Genomic DNA, 14,364 nt, shown 5'->3' with positions numbered 1-14,364 from the left:
GGATTTGATGGGTCGGGGGGGGGGGGGTAGGTTGTGGTTGTACATCAATCCCCAGCACACTCTCCAGAAGCTCATAAGAATCAAGGATAGTTGTAATTTTGAACTTCCACAAGGTATAGTTTGTACCATCTAACTTGCCTTCGCTGAAGGTTGGTGGACAAATCCTTAGTGTTTGAATAGCTAGTACATCAACACCACCTCCTGCACCGCTTCCTGATGCGTTAGAACCAGTTTCAGAAGATGACATTGTTCCTCTTTGCTGTTGAATCCTTTGCCTCTTGTGCACTCTTTGATCCTTAGAGCCCCCTGGGCTCTGATACCATGTAAAAATTACACGGCACAATGAACATAATATGAGAAAGAGATAGAGATAAAAAGTACACAACAAATAAGAGGAGAATTAGAAAATTTCTTTAGCTCCAAACAACTGATACAGAGATGGCTCTATCCACCCGTGCGCTTCCATTGTGAAGCTTAGATGGCAATATAGACAGAAGATAGGTGAAGAGCTTAAGGCTAGCTGGAACAACTTTGACTGGGTGAAAGATAGATGATCGATGGTTGTAAAGGGGTTTAGCTTTTATAGCCCATGAAGGTGGTTAGGTTGACGTGACCGACCTACCATATGAGCCTCCACTAGTCAATCAGGGAATATTCCAAGGAATATTCTCTTTACTGTTTGCTCTCCCTTACATTGCAACTCGATGCAATGTGCCTCGAGTTGCTACCAACTTAACTACTCAATCCAACCCAAAGATTAGACCCATAATGGTTACCTTTTTGCCATCCGGTCACATAGTCCTCATCTGATATACAAGTTAGGACTCAACCAATATCCAGGCTCACATTTGGCTTCTCCTCATAATGGGGGCCTTACAAATTTGAGCACCATGGATCATTGGTCGCACCTTATGAGGGTGGGGCATTGAGCATATCTAACATGTATGGACTATGTTGCACTCCTACAAGAGCTTGAGATAACCACAAGGAACGGTGTCTCAAGTGCATGTGACCGTAGCACAAATTCTTAACTTCCCTATCATTTGATTTGCTAGGAGACAACCACAAGGAATGATGTCTCAAGTTCATGTGATCGCAGCACATATTAAGTGTATTCGCTATTGTTCAATTTGCTATGAGTCCGTGCTACCATCTATTGCTTGGATGGCCTTGGATTATTGATGTCGATGTGATAGAGTTGGATCTCATGACTCCTAATGTTCCCCACTCGATCAAGCTTGGTACCAAATTATTGAATGATGAGTGTATAAACTAGGCGGCATTCCTACAAGAGCTTAGAGACATAATTGCATGGAGCTATGATGAATTGAAGAGGATTCCTCCTACTATTGCCATGTATAAGATCCCACTGAAAGAGGGTAGCAAACTTATGATGCAAAAAGTTAGACACATTCCTTTTGAGTTGAGAGAGCCTCTTTATGAGAAATTGATGAATTCGAGGAAGGTAGGTCTTAAATTTTCTTGTTGAATACACAAAATGGTGCTCATTGGTTATGATTGGGAAAAATAATAATAATCAAATCCACTTATGTGTGGATTTTAAGGAGATGAACAAGAAAAAAGTAAATGATTATTATCCACTACCCTTTATCAGAATTTTTTTTTAAGCAACATTGTATACAATTGACACATTGTTACCAAATTTTCACATTAATTTAATGCAGATGCGATCGTAATTTCATCTTTGGAGGACGTGTCTCTGTAGTCCGACAAGTGGAAAATCCTAGTTTAAAGGAATTTTGTGCTAGAGGGTGGACTTAGGAAAATACCAAATAGAATTCGATAGTTTTATCTAATCAGAAGGGATTATTTTTTATTAGTGGAACCATGAGTATTTGAGTTAATATGAGCAAGGAGGGGAAACATTTTGATAATGGCAACCTCATAGGCAAAAATGCAAGAGAGGTTAGTTGTATAATGAAGGTGGAAAAGTAGCTAACATTTTAGCTTAACAAAAAAATATTATGTAAGAGAGGATGCTAGTTGAAAGAGAAGGGGGTGTTCTTCTATGTGTTATGGTTCTAAAGGTTAGGAAATGAGTTTTAAAAAAAAACCATAACTAAAAGAAAAAATATTGCATGTGGATTTGAAGAGGTTATGACCAAGGAGAGGGCGCCCTCATCCTAGGGGGCACATCATAGTGGGAGATGAAGAGAGGGAGAATGGGAAAAGACTAAGTGGAAGAGGAAGAGGAAAGGGAGAGGAAGTCCAAAAGCCAATTGGAGAAGAGGAAGGGGAGGAGTTAGTGGAAGTTGAAGAGTCATGAGAAAGAGAGGAGGGGGTACCATCCTATAAAGAGGGAGAGAGAGAGCAAACTAAAGAGAGAGAAGGGCGCCATCATCAAGAAGGGGACACTATCATCGTGAAGGAAGTGCCATCAATTCAAGCCATCCAAGCAAGAGGATTTGAAGAAACAATTGAAGTTGGAGAGAGCAAGAAGAGAGAATTGAAGCCCATGCCTACTCCATAGCCATTACCATGTCTTCTCCTTCTACCTCCATTTTGGAGCCTTTATCTTCTCTTCTCTCTTAGTCATCAACATAAAACCATGGAAGCTAAGCTCGTATGTTTGGACTTAATCAATATTAAGTCTTAAAAGAGTTACAAGTGGCTTTTCCATGGCAACAATGCAATTGACCAATTGATTTCTTGGGAGAGGGAAAATGATGAGCTCACCATTGGGAACAACTGGATAGACTCCTCTTGGTTGGACTACAAAGGACACGGCTCCCAAAGACGCAATTACGATTCTCGTATTTTACGTAAGTGCCTTAACTTGTTTAACATTAAACAAAGTGATTTTACATAAATATTTCTTTAGTTTGGAATTTTTACAAAATGTCTTTGAACCTCAATTTCAACTCTAGATAGTTTTTAGAATTTATGTAGGTCTTATTTTTATTTTAAAAATAAAAAACTGTTAAAGATGCTTTAAAATGACTTAAAAATGACACAAATAAATTTTTATAAAATGGTTGATTGAAAATTTATAAGTTGTGATATTTTTTCTATAAAGTTTATGACTTAGAATATTTACTGAGTTTTTATCAGAATTTTTAAAGATGGTTTATATGCATTTAAAAATTCAAAAATAGTTATTTTTAAAGCAAAATAGTAGTTTACATTTAAATTAAAAATGTTCTCTATCAATAAAAATATGGATCTTTACACGAAAAGCTGAAAAGACAATTCTTGATTGCTGATGAATTTTTGTAAGCTTTAAGATGAAAAGAAACATCAGTTTAATTATATTTTATTGAAAGAACATTTACATGAACATGGTGTTTTTATTTTAAGTAAATAAAACGATACGTGGTGTACTATTCAATAACACAAGGATGGGTGAAAAATGAGAGATGCAATAGTATTTTATGATATTTGCTGATGATAAGAAAATTATAACCTTAAATTTAATTTACAAATATCAGAAATGTAATAAAATAATTATTTGATGGCATGAGAGAAAGCCTCAGCATCCATATTTAAGATCTACATTTTGTTTATATTAAAAAGAAGTCATATGATGATTGTGATTAAGAGTGGAGGGCGACTAGGACTAACTGATAAATTAAACGGAAATATGGGGATTTAAAATGAATTATGTATGTGTTTATCGCTAGAGTAGAGAGAGAGAGTACCTGTTTTTATCCTGATTGATATTTAGTGAAGAGAAAGAAGGAAAGGACGTCATACTCGCAAAATGAATTAAGTATTTAAATACTAAAAAGCAACGACGAAATTGCAGTACGGAGTGGAGAAACGTTTATCAAGGGATTAAAGTTTATGGGTTTTTAGAACATTAGATGCTTTAATTTGAATGTTTGCTGTTATTTAATAAATAAAATGAATTAATTCTAATCAGTTGGAGAAGAGAAATATAAAAGGAAATTTAAATGGGGGTATCCAAATAGATCCAAGGGATCTACACCATGAAACAAACTTCTTAAAGTCAAACATCAAAGCTTCCTGGATAAACCGCCACTAGTATGGCAGGAGAAATTTATAAGGAGCCGCTCCTGAAAGATGGAGGGAAACTGTAGTTATCCTAGGTTAGCGTTTTAGTGCCCAATATAAAGACCTAGCTGAAAAAGGTTGAAAAGAAACGAAGTGTGAGATTAAGTATGTTTACTGGAGTTTAGATATCTATAGTTGGACTACTACAAACGAGTGTCGTAACTATTGAGGAAGGCTCGTACAAATCATAGAAATTAGTTATCAATATCACCTATTCAGTGCAACAACTCCTAGGAGTTGGCTTGATATCCGGGTTAAAAGTGGCTTGGTCTTTGGCCAGTCATTTTTTGGTGCGTCTGCCGAGAGCCAAGTGCGCTCGAACGGGTGATCAATTTTCCTAGGGTATTTAAATCCTAGGTGTTATTTATGAGTGAATACACAGTCTCTTTTCTAAGGGACTATTTTCCTAATTTGCCCCAGGAGTGCCAAAGAAGAGTGCTATATTGGGCGAGAGATACAGAGTTAGTAGAGGGAGGTGAATATTTTGGCCCTAAATTAACTGTGGACGTAGAGCAATTATCCTCTTGGAGTTCGGGTTACAACGATTGTGCACAAACCATAGTTCTACTAGCAACACATTTTAGGCTAATAGACGTAGTAGAGATAAATACAATTAGTGTATCGTACCACTTCGATTGGTATTATCGCAGCTCTTACCGAACCTTTAGAAGAGTGGTCTGGGATGATGTGCAGCCCTGGATACGTGTGTCTAGAGGTTTAAAAATTACTTTTGATACAAAAGACGTTAGAGAGGTTGCTGAAATCTTAGGCTTAATCCCCAAGCAAGAAGAAAAGTTGCCTTATGGGGGAAATAGACCTAGAGTTGCCGACTATATTGAATCTTCTAAGCGCGCATACAAGCGAAAACCTAATTTTATAGCTTCAAATAAAACGTGCGTAATTTTGGAGTATGACAGTAAGAGCTAGTTTAGTAATCGTGGATGAATTCAGAAGAGAGACGGAGGCAGCAAAACGAAGCTAGAGATCAGTGAGCTAGAGAACGAGCGGCGCGATAGGAGGCTTGGCTATTAGAAAGGCTTGAGAGGGTCAATGCATTACTAAACTTAGGGATAGACGCTGTGACTAATTCAAACGTAGAATCCTTAGAGCCTAACATATCATTTGATAGAACACCATCAAAGGAAAGTGAAGCAGCTTCATACCAGTGGGATCGAGTGGTTTCAAGCACTGATAGTGCCACTGAGGTAAAGAGTACACAAAGTGAGAGCGTGGAAAGTGAAGCTAATGCCACTATAGAGAGTAATGAATCTACAATTAGTTCGAATTTAGAATCTACTTTTGGGTTAAATTACTTATTTAATGCACCAAAAGAACCCTTGTGGATAGATAGAGTAACAGATCTGGGATTACGTTCTTTGTTTCGTATTCCCCGTCAAAGAGAGCAATCAAGAGCCGTATATGACTTTGGACTAAGATCCTTATTCAGAGAATCCAAGGGACCCGTGTGGTCTAACTCTATTTCAGATTTTGGACTAGGAACACTATTTAAGGAAACAATGGCTTGAAACCCAGTCAAATTAGCTGACTTTACGCAATTTGGGGGACTGTGGGACAAAGATCCCGATGCCCATTCGCAAAGATTTGAGGTTACCTGTGTCGCCAACGAGATAATAGACGACGACCAAAAGCTTCATATTTTCCCTACAACATTAAAAGATGAAGCAGCGAGGTGGTATGGGAACCTGGATGCTCAACATAAAGGAACCTATGCTGCCTTATCAAGAGCTTTTCTCGAAAAATTTAGGCGATAAGGTTTTCAAGATAGATTGGCTCTGCAATTGGATTATTTATCCCAAGGGGCAGTTGAAAGTGTCGAACATTACATTGAGCGTATGGAGACAATTATACGAAAGATGAATCCAGCTCCTAACTATCCCACGTAAAAGCGTTAATTTATTGATGGGCTTAATCCTGAAGTTCATCAGCATGTTAGTTTACAATGACCAGCCACACTAGCAGATGCTAAAACACATGCCAGATGGTGGGAAGAAGTGCAGCTTAGTCAACAACGACGGAGGGATTTATTCAAAGAACCTCGGATAGAATATTCGAGCACTTTAGGCGGGGTACCTAAGAACGTGTCTTATGTGACCGTTCCCTTAAATCCATCGGCAACTGCAAATTCCAATGTATCAAGTGTACCTTTAAATCCATACACTTCAATTCCAGCCTATATGATGCAGACAGGGATGCCCTCTATGCCTCAACCTCAGTCCCCTCTTGATGAAGCAAAAGTAGCAGATATTATTGCAAAATCTTTGGGAAAGTTGAAGGAGGAAATCATGGGTGCAGTACAAGCACCCTTGAAAGAAATTTATTCAATAACAACATGAGAATCTAATGCGCAACAGCCTTTGAGCAGCTCGACCTTAAACCCACCTAGATCAAATATCTGGTGTGGTAAGTGTCATGGTTATGGCCATGTGGCTACTGAATGTCCGACGCCTTCGCGATTAATGCCTGATCATCCTCCATTTTGTACTTTTTGTCTAAAAACATGTCATTTAGAAACAAATTGTTGGCACAAGATCGGCCAACAACAACAACAAGATCGTTCGATGCAAACAAATTACAATTACATGGATCGTAATAATACTACTTATGAGATCGGGCCACCCAATCAACCTTTCAGGCCCCGTGGATTGCCTACCCAAGGCAGACCTCCAGTGCCACGAAACAATTATAATAGTGATGGAAACCGAGGAAGAAATTCTCCTTTTAGGAGAAACAATGGTAACTTTCGTAACCCAATGGGCCAGAGTGGACAACAAAGGCCTAGAGGACCAGTAATTTGTTATCACTGCCAACAGGAAGGTCATATAGCTACTTATTGTCCAAATGCACGGAAAAATCAGGACTATACTCCCCTTTGTAGGAGGTGTAGCGGTGAAGGGCATCATGAAGAGAATTGCCCTAAGCGAGAGGATAATAAAAATAATGATAGGGGTAAACAAGTTTCTAATGAACCCTCAACCTCATCCGCAAATTTAGTTGAAGTAGAAACAACAAGGCAAGAGATTGGGTTTAGGTCTAAATTCATACCATGTAGGGTGACCTTTAAGGCTGACCCCATGATTGGTGTTGTTACTAGAGCACAAAAGCAGCAACAAAAGGAGCATGGTCTAGAGGAAGGAAGTCCCCAATCAAAAGAAGCTGTGAAGGATAAATCTAAGGACATAGATCCTAACATAGAGCTACCTGAATCGGATTCTCCTCAGCAGTCTTCAGACCATCCGTTATTGCACGTGCCTCTAGCAAATCCTAAGATTCAGTTGGGGGTGGCTCATTTTCCTGAAAGACTTATACCTCCAAAAGAAGGGAGTAAAGAGCAAGCGGAAACAGTGAATAAGGCCTATGATCTTTGGGCAACATTGGAGGAAATAAACTTAACAATTAATCTCAGGCAGCTGCTTGAAGTAGCGCCTATATGTCGAAGGCAGCTTTATCATAAGCTAGTTCGACGTAGGAGGAAAAGGATTGAGACTAACGCTTCTAAAGTAATTGCAAATGCATCCAAAAGGAGAACAACTAAGGAAGTAAAAATAGTAGATTTATTTTTGGATCCAGGAGCACCAATTATAGACAATACCATCAATGGACATTTGCTGAGTGAAGTACAATTGGATGGTGGTTCAGCAGTCAATTTAATGACAGACCAGACGATGCAAGAATTAGGTTTGAAGAATTTAGAAACTACTCATATAGTTTTACGTATGGCTGATCAAAGGAAAGTGACTCCTTTGGGGTTACTTCGCAACGTGAAATCTGTAATTGCTGGACTAGAATTTCATGTAAATTACTTAGTAGTTCACTCATTGTCGAATATCTCTTCATATTCTGTGTTGTTGGGTCGACATTGGTTGTACCAAGCAAGATACACTCAGGATTGGTATAAAGGCTCAATTGTGATTGGTCCTCGAAGTGATAGGGTCAAGATTCAAGTTACCACAAAAGGATTTTTAAGGGAGTCAGGAGATGAAATAGTTAGTGAGATGGATGAAAAGTCTAATAGTGAATTCTATGATTCAGAAGTAGAGAGGACCGATAACGAAGGGCCTTATGCTTGGTTATTTAAAACACAACGACCAGCAAAAGTAGAAAAATTAGAGGTTAATATTGTGCATCAGCCTAGCAAAGCAGAACAAGTGGGTATTGGTGAATATGCTGTTAATTTTTCATCAGACAATGATTCTGATAGTGATATTATTCGTTGGTTGTCGACCTCGGAAGATACAACCCTAGACTATTTAATGGTTTTAGCAAAGGAGGATAAATATCCTGTGGATGTAATCCATGAATTCAATGATTTGAATGATTCATTTTTTGATGCATGTCCCGGATTTGGTAAAAATGAGGAAGAAGGTGACCTTGGAGATGCATTTTTTGCATATAACAGATCGGAAATCTTTTCCCCTAATGACTTACAAGAGGAGGGGGAGAATGAGGTAGGAACATTAGACTTAGATGAAGTTTCAGTAAGCTCCTCTATGGAGAAAGTCAATACTATTGAGAATGATCGTGATGAACCTGAGGAGAGTTTAGTTACAACATTTCCTTATGAGTTAGATATTCTGCCTTTTGGGTTCGAACAACTTCCAGTTGTTGCTAAAAGATCTTACTATCGTCAGCTAGAAAAGAAAGAAAGAGAAAGAAGAAAAAGGAATGGTTGCAAACCTTTACAACAGCCGATATTACATGATGATAGAGATGACCCATCTCCAGCTTTAAATAGATTTGCGTAGACTTTTAATGAATGCCATGGTAATTATGATAGGATAATCAATGATTTAAATGAGACTTTGGAAATAGAACGTGAGGCAACAGTGACAACTGTGAATGAAGCAATGAAGAAAATTGCGGAGTTACAAAAAGAAAAGCCAGAATTCCAATTTAGGGAGAGGCGGTATCTAGAAGAAATTTCACTTCTAGAGGTGTATTTAGAAGAGCAAGAATCTAAATTAAAAAATGATGTACAACAAATGGAACGAATTCACCTATTCCTAGGAAATGCTCAGTGGAATGTGGGCAAACAAATGAATTTTATACAAGAAGTAAACCTCTGGCTATTTCTGGAATTGGATTGCAAGAGAAAAACTCGACTACTGCTCCTTGGCTATATTATTCCCTTAAGCGCTCTATGAGCAGTAGACAAAAGCCGTATCATTATTTAAAAAGAAAGAAAAAACAAAAAAAAAACGTACCAAATAATCCTTTTAAAAAACTTTTGATTTGTTGTTAACTTCATATTTTAGGTTTTTGTGCACCTTAACTTAGTTAGTCTTCACCTGGTTAGGTAGTTAGTTGCATGCACGGTCGGGATACTCCTTCAGTGCTAGGAACTTCTTACACGGGAGTTTGACTAGGTGGCCAGTTTCTAAAGGAGTTTCATTCTTTATTGAGCTAACCTATTAATGGTTTAGTGGTTAGTGGTTGAGTTCTGTGCAGGTTTAATGATTTTTGCAAATTTGTGAACCACTACGTGTTTATTCTCGCATTATTTTGGAGCCGCCACGTCAACATTCATAACAGGTTGTTTCATATCTAATCTATCTATTTATATTCGTTTGAAATAAAGAACAGTAACAATCTCTATAACTTGATTGAAATAATTTAGAGATTTCACAACCTAAGTAATTACAGAAGGAACATAAAACATTTAAAACATAAATACACTGAAAGATACATAAACAATTTAGTCTATATGAGAGTCCACTCACATGGGATGGGACTTAGTACCAGGGAGTGCTTAAAAGGGGGTGATGTGCGTGCATGACATAGTGAATTCCATTGTATGGATGTCTAATTAGGAATCCAATCGAGTTTTCCCTGGACTTTTTGTCGTTTTTTAGCGATGTGGAGTAGCGGAATAACAAGGTTCTCTCCACGAAATTTTGACTAGGAGTAGAGTGGAAGAGAGATGCTGAGCTGGTGAGTATCTTTGCTTGTCATTTGCCTAGGCAAGGTGACTAATATTATGTGCTAGATTAGATTCCTCGCGCGACGCTGTTGAGCTAAAATGTTTGAAAGTTCAATTTGGTGATGTATTCCTAGCCTTCTAGTCATTCCTATAAGTCACGAGATTCAAAACTAAAGTAATAATAATAAATTAAGTTCGGGAGAGTCTATCTATTTATTCTTCTAAAAAGACAAAGAATAAAAAGAAAAAGAAAGAAAGGGGAAAAAAACGCCCTGAGACTGCAGGGTTGAAAAAAAAAAAAACAAAAGAAGATAACCATCGCCTCTGAGGTCCTGGTAGGCTGTAGGGATTTCCTTGACGGGTGCCCTGCGTCCGATGCCTTGCATCACTTTGGGGTGGGACCTTTTGGGAAGGAGAATAAATATATATACTCTTTTGACTTAAAAAATAAATAAAAAACAAAACAAAGAAAAGTTATTCTTTAAAAAAAAATCAAGAAAGTTTGGAGTTAGGGACCATTTACTGGTTGTTTTAGTAGAACATGGAGGGTTAGCAGTTAAACCATAGGAGTCCTATTTGGTATTGTAGTATTGGATTGCCTTGTTTGGGTTCTTTGATAGGCATGGACCTTATCAGTGACGCTATTTCAGAAGCAATATTTCTAGTAGGATAGTAGTGTGGCAATTTATTGCCTAGAGGGATTATTGTTGTTTAGCGGCTCTAGATAGCTTCCTAGTTGGTATATTCTATGCAATGGTGGATGACACTCTGTTATGCACTTCAGTGGGCAGAGTGAGTAAGGGGAATGTTAGTTTGCACTAGTTTTTACATAATTTTCTTGACATGTTTGTATTGTTTGCGTTTTACTATGACACCAATCAGTATTTTTCTACCTTTGCAGTGTCTACTAGTTGTCCATGTGTGGTTTTGCAGATTTTGTAGTTGTGCTCGCGAGGACGCTTCGCAATTAAGTGCGGGAGAGTATATTTTTTCTTGAAGTTACGTAGCAGTGTTCGTGATGCTGAATGTTCGTGATGAAGATGTGCTCGCGAGGACGCTTCGCAATTAAGTGCGGGAGAGTATATATTTTCTTGAAGTTGCGTAGCAGTGTTCATGATGAAGATGTGCTCATGAGGACACTTCGCAATTAAGTGGGGGAGAAATGACAACACCTAGAAACAATGCTTAGCATTGCAAAAATTTTTAGCAACATTGTATACAATTGACACATTGTTACCAAATTTTCACATTAATTTAATGCAGATGCGATCGTAATTTCGTCTTTGGAGGACGTGTCTCTGTAGTCCGACAAGTGGAAAATCCTAGTTTAAAGGAATTTTGTGCTAGAGGGTGGACTTAGGAAAATACCAAGTAGAATTTGATAGTTTTATCTAATCAGAAGGGATTATTTTTGATTAGTGGAACCATGAGTATTTGAGTTAATATGAGCAAGGAGGGGAAACATTTTGATAATGGCAACCTCATAGGCAAAAATGTAAGAGAGGTTAGTTGTATAATGAAGGTGGAAAAGTAGCTAGCATTTTAGCTTAACAAAAAAATATTATGTAAGAGAGGATGCTAGTTGAAAGAGAAGGGGGTGTTCTTCTATGTGTTATGGTTCTAAAGGTTAGGAAATGAGTTTTTAAAAAAAACCATAACTAAAAGAAAAAATATTGCATGTGGATTTGAAGAGGTTATGACCAAGGAGAGGGCGCCCTCATCCTAGGGGGCACATCATAGTGGGAGATGAAGAGAGGGAGAATGGGAAAAGACTAAGTGGAAGAGGAAGAGGAAAGGGAGAGGAAGTCCAAAAGCCAATTGGAGAAGAGGAAGGGGAGGAGTTAGTGGAAGTTGAAGAGTCATGAGAAAGAGAGGAGGGGGTACCATCCTATAAAGAGGGAGAGAGAGAGAAAACTAAAGAGAGAGAAGGGCGCCATCATCAAGAAGGGGACACTATCATCGTGAAGGAAGTGCCATCAATTCAAGCCATCCAAGCAAGAGGATTTGAAGAAACAATTGAAGTTGGAGAGAGCAAGAAGAGAGAATTGAAGCCCATGCCTACTCCATAGCCATTACCATGTCTTCTCCTTCTACCTCCATTTTGGAGCCTTTCTCTTCTCTTCTCTCTTAGTCATCAACATAAAACCATGAAAGCTAAGCTCGTATGTTTGGACTTAATCAAGATTAAGTCTTAAAAGAGTTACAAGTGGCTTTTCCATGGCAACAATGCAATTGACCAATTGATTTCTTGGGAGAGGGAAAATGATGAGCTCACCATTGGGAACAACTGGATAGACTCCTCTTGGCTGGACTACAAAGGACACGGCTCCCAAAGACGCAATTACGATTCTCGTACTTTACGTAAGTGCCTTAACTTGTTTAACATTAAAAAAAGTGATTTTACATAAATATTTCTTTAGTTTGGAATTTTTACAAAATGTCTTTGAACCTCAATTTCAACTCTAGATAGTTTTTAGAATTTATGTAGGTCCTATTTTTATTTTAAAAATAAAAAACTGTTAAAGATGCTTTAAAATGACTTAAAATGACACAAATAAATTTTTATAAAATGGTTGATTGAAAATTTATAAGTTGTGATATTTTTCCTATAAAGGTTATGACTTAGAATATTTACTGAGTTTTTATCAAAATTTTTAAAGATGGTTTATATGCATTTAAAAATTCAAAAATAGTTATTTTTAAAGCAAAATAGTAGTTTACATTTAAATAAAAAATGTTCTCTATCAATAAAAATATGGATCTTTACACGAAAAGCTGAAAAGACAATTCTTGATTGCTGATGAATTTTTGTAAGCTTTAAGATGAAAAGAAACATCAGTTTAATTATATTTTACTGAAAGAACATTTACATGAATATGGTGTTTTTATTTTAAGTAAATAAAACGATACGTGGTGTACTATTCAATAACACAAGGATGGGTGAAAAATGAGAGATGCAATAGTATTTTATGATGTTTGTTGATGATAAGAAAATTATAACCTTAAATTTAATTTACAAATATCAGAAACGTAATAAAATAATTATTTGATGGCATGAGGGAAAGCCTCAGTATCCATATTTAAGATCTACATTTTGTTTATATTAAAAAGAAGTCATATGATGATTGTGATTAAGAGTGGAGGGCGACTAGGACTAACTGATAAATTAAACGAAAATATGGGGATTTAAAATGAATTATGTATGTGTTTATCGCTAGAGTAGAGAGAGAGAGAGTACCTGTTTTTATCTTGATTGATATTTAGTAAAGAGAAAGAAGGAAATGACGTCATACTCGTAAAATGAATTAAGTATTTAAATACTAAAAAGCAACGACGAAATTGCAGTACGGAGTGGAGAAACGTTTATCAAGGGATTAAAGTTTATGGGTTTTTAGAATGTTAGATGCTTTGATTTGAATGTTTGCTAATATTTAATAAATAAAATGAATTAATTCTAATCAGTTGGAGAAGAGAAATATAAAAGGAAATTTAAATGGGGGTATTCAAATAGATCCAAGGGATCTACACCATGAAACAAACTTCTTAAAGTCAAACATCAAAGCTTCCTGGATAAACCGCCACTAGTATGGCAGGAGAAATTTATAAGGAGCCGCTCCTGAAAGATGGAGGGAAACTGTAGTTATCCTAGGTTAGCGTTTTAGTGCCCAATATAAAGACCTAGCTGAAAAAGGTTGAAAAGAAACGAAGTGTGAGATTAAGTATGTTTACTGGAGTTTAGATATCTATAGTTGGACTACTACAAACGAGTGTCGTAACTATTGAGGAAGGCTAGTACAAATCATAGAAATTAGTTATCAATATTACCTATTCAGTGCAACAACTCCTAGGAGTTGGCTTGACATTCGGGTTAAAAGTGGCTTCGTCTTTGGCCAGTCATTTTTTGGAAATGAACAGCCCAAGGACAGCACCTAATCTACCAAGAGAGCAGGCCTCATGGTGGCATCTACAATGCTCGTGCCCTCATAAACCTGCAAGAAGCACCCTTCCTCTCAATAAGAAACCATGCTCACACATAAGATTTGGGCACACAAGAGATAAGACCATCATCTTCTTCCTCACTCTCTCCTTCTTCCATGGAAGAGATAAAGCAAGAGAGCACAAGAAAGGAAAGAGAGCAAGAGTTGTGCCAATGCAAGAGAGAAAAGAAGATACGTGCAAGAAGCTAGATAAAGGAGAGGAAGAGAAGTTGTAACTCCCCAAACCACCTTTTTCCACAAATTGCATGGGTCTTCATTTCCACCTTTTCATATTCCTTTAAGGGTTCGTTTTACATGAGCATTCTTAGAACTTAGAAAGGAGGTCTATGAGCATTGAAACATTAAAACCTTTCAACTTTTGCAAACACACACACTACTTCTCATGCTCATGGC

The sequence above is a fragment of the Lygodium microphyllum genome, chromosome 11 (genome assembly GCF_053477565.2).
Source record: "Lygodium microphyllum isolate KBCC chromosome 11, Lygodium_microphyllum_v1.1.10, whole genome shotgun sequence".
NCBI classification, from domain to species: domain Eukaryota; kingdom Viridiplantae; phylum Streptophyta; class Polypodiopsida; order Schizaeales; family Lygodiaceae; genus Lygodium; species Lygodium microphyllum.
This window is presented reverse-complemented; position numbering follows the sequence as displayed.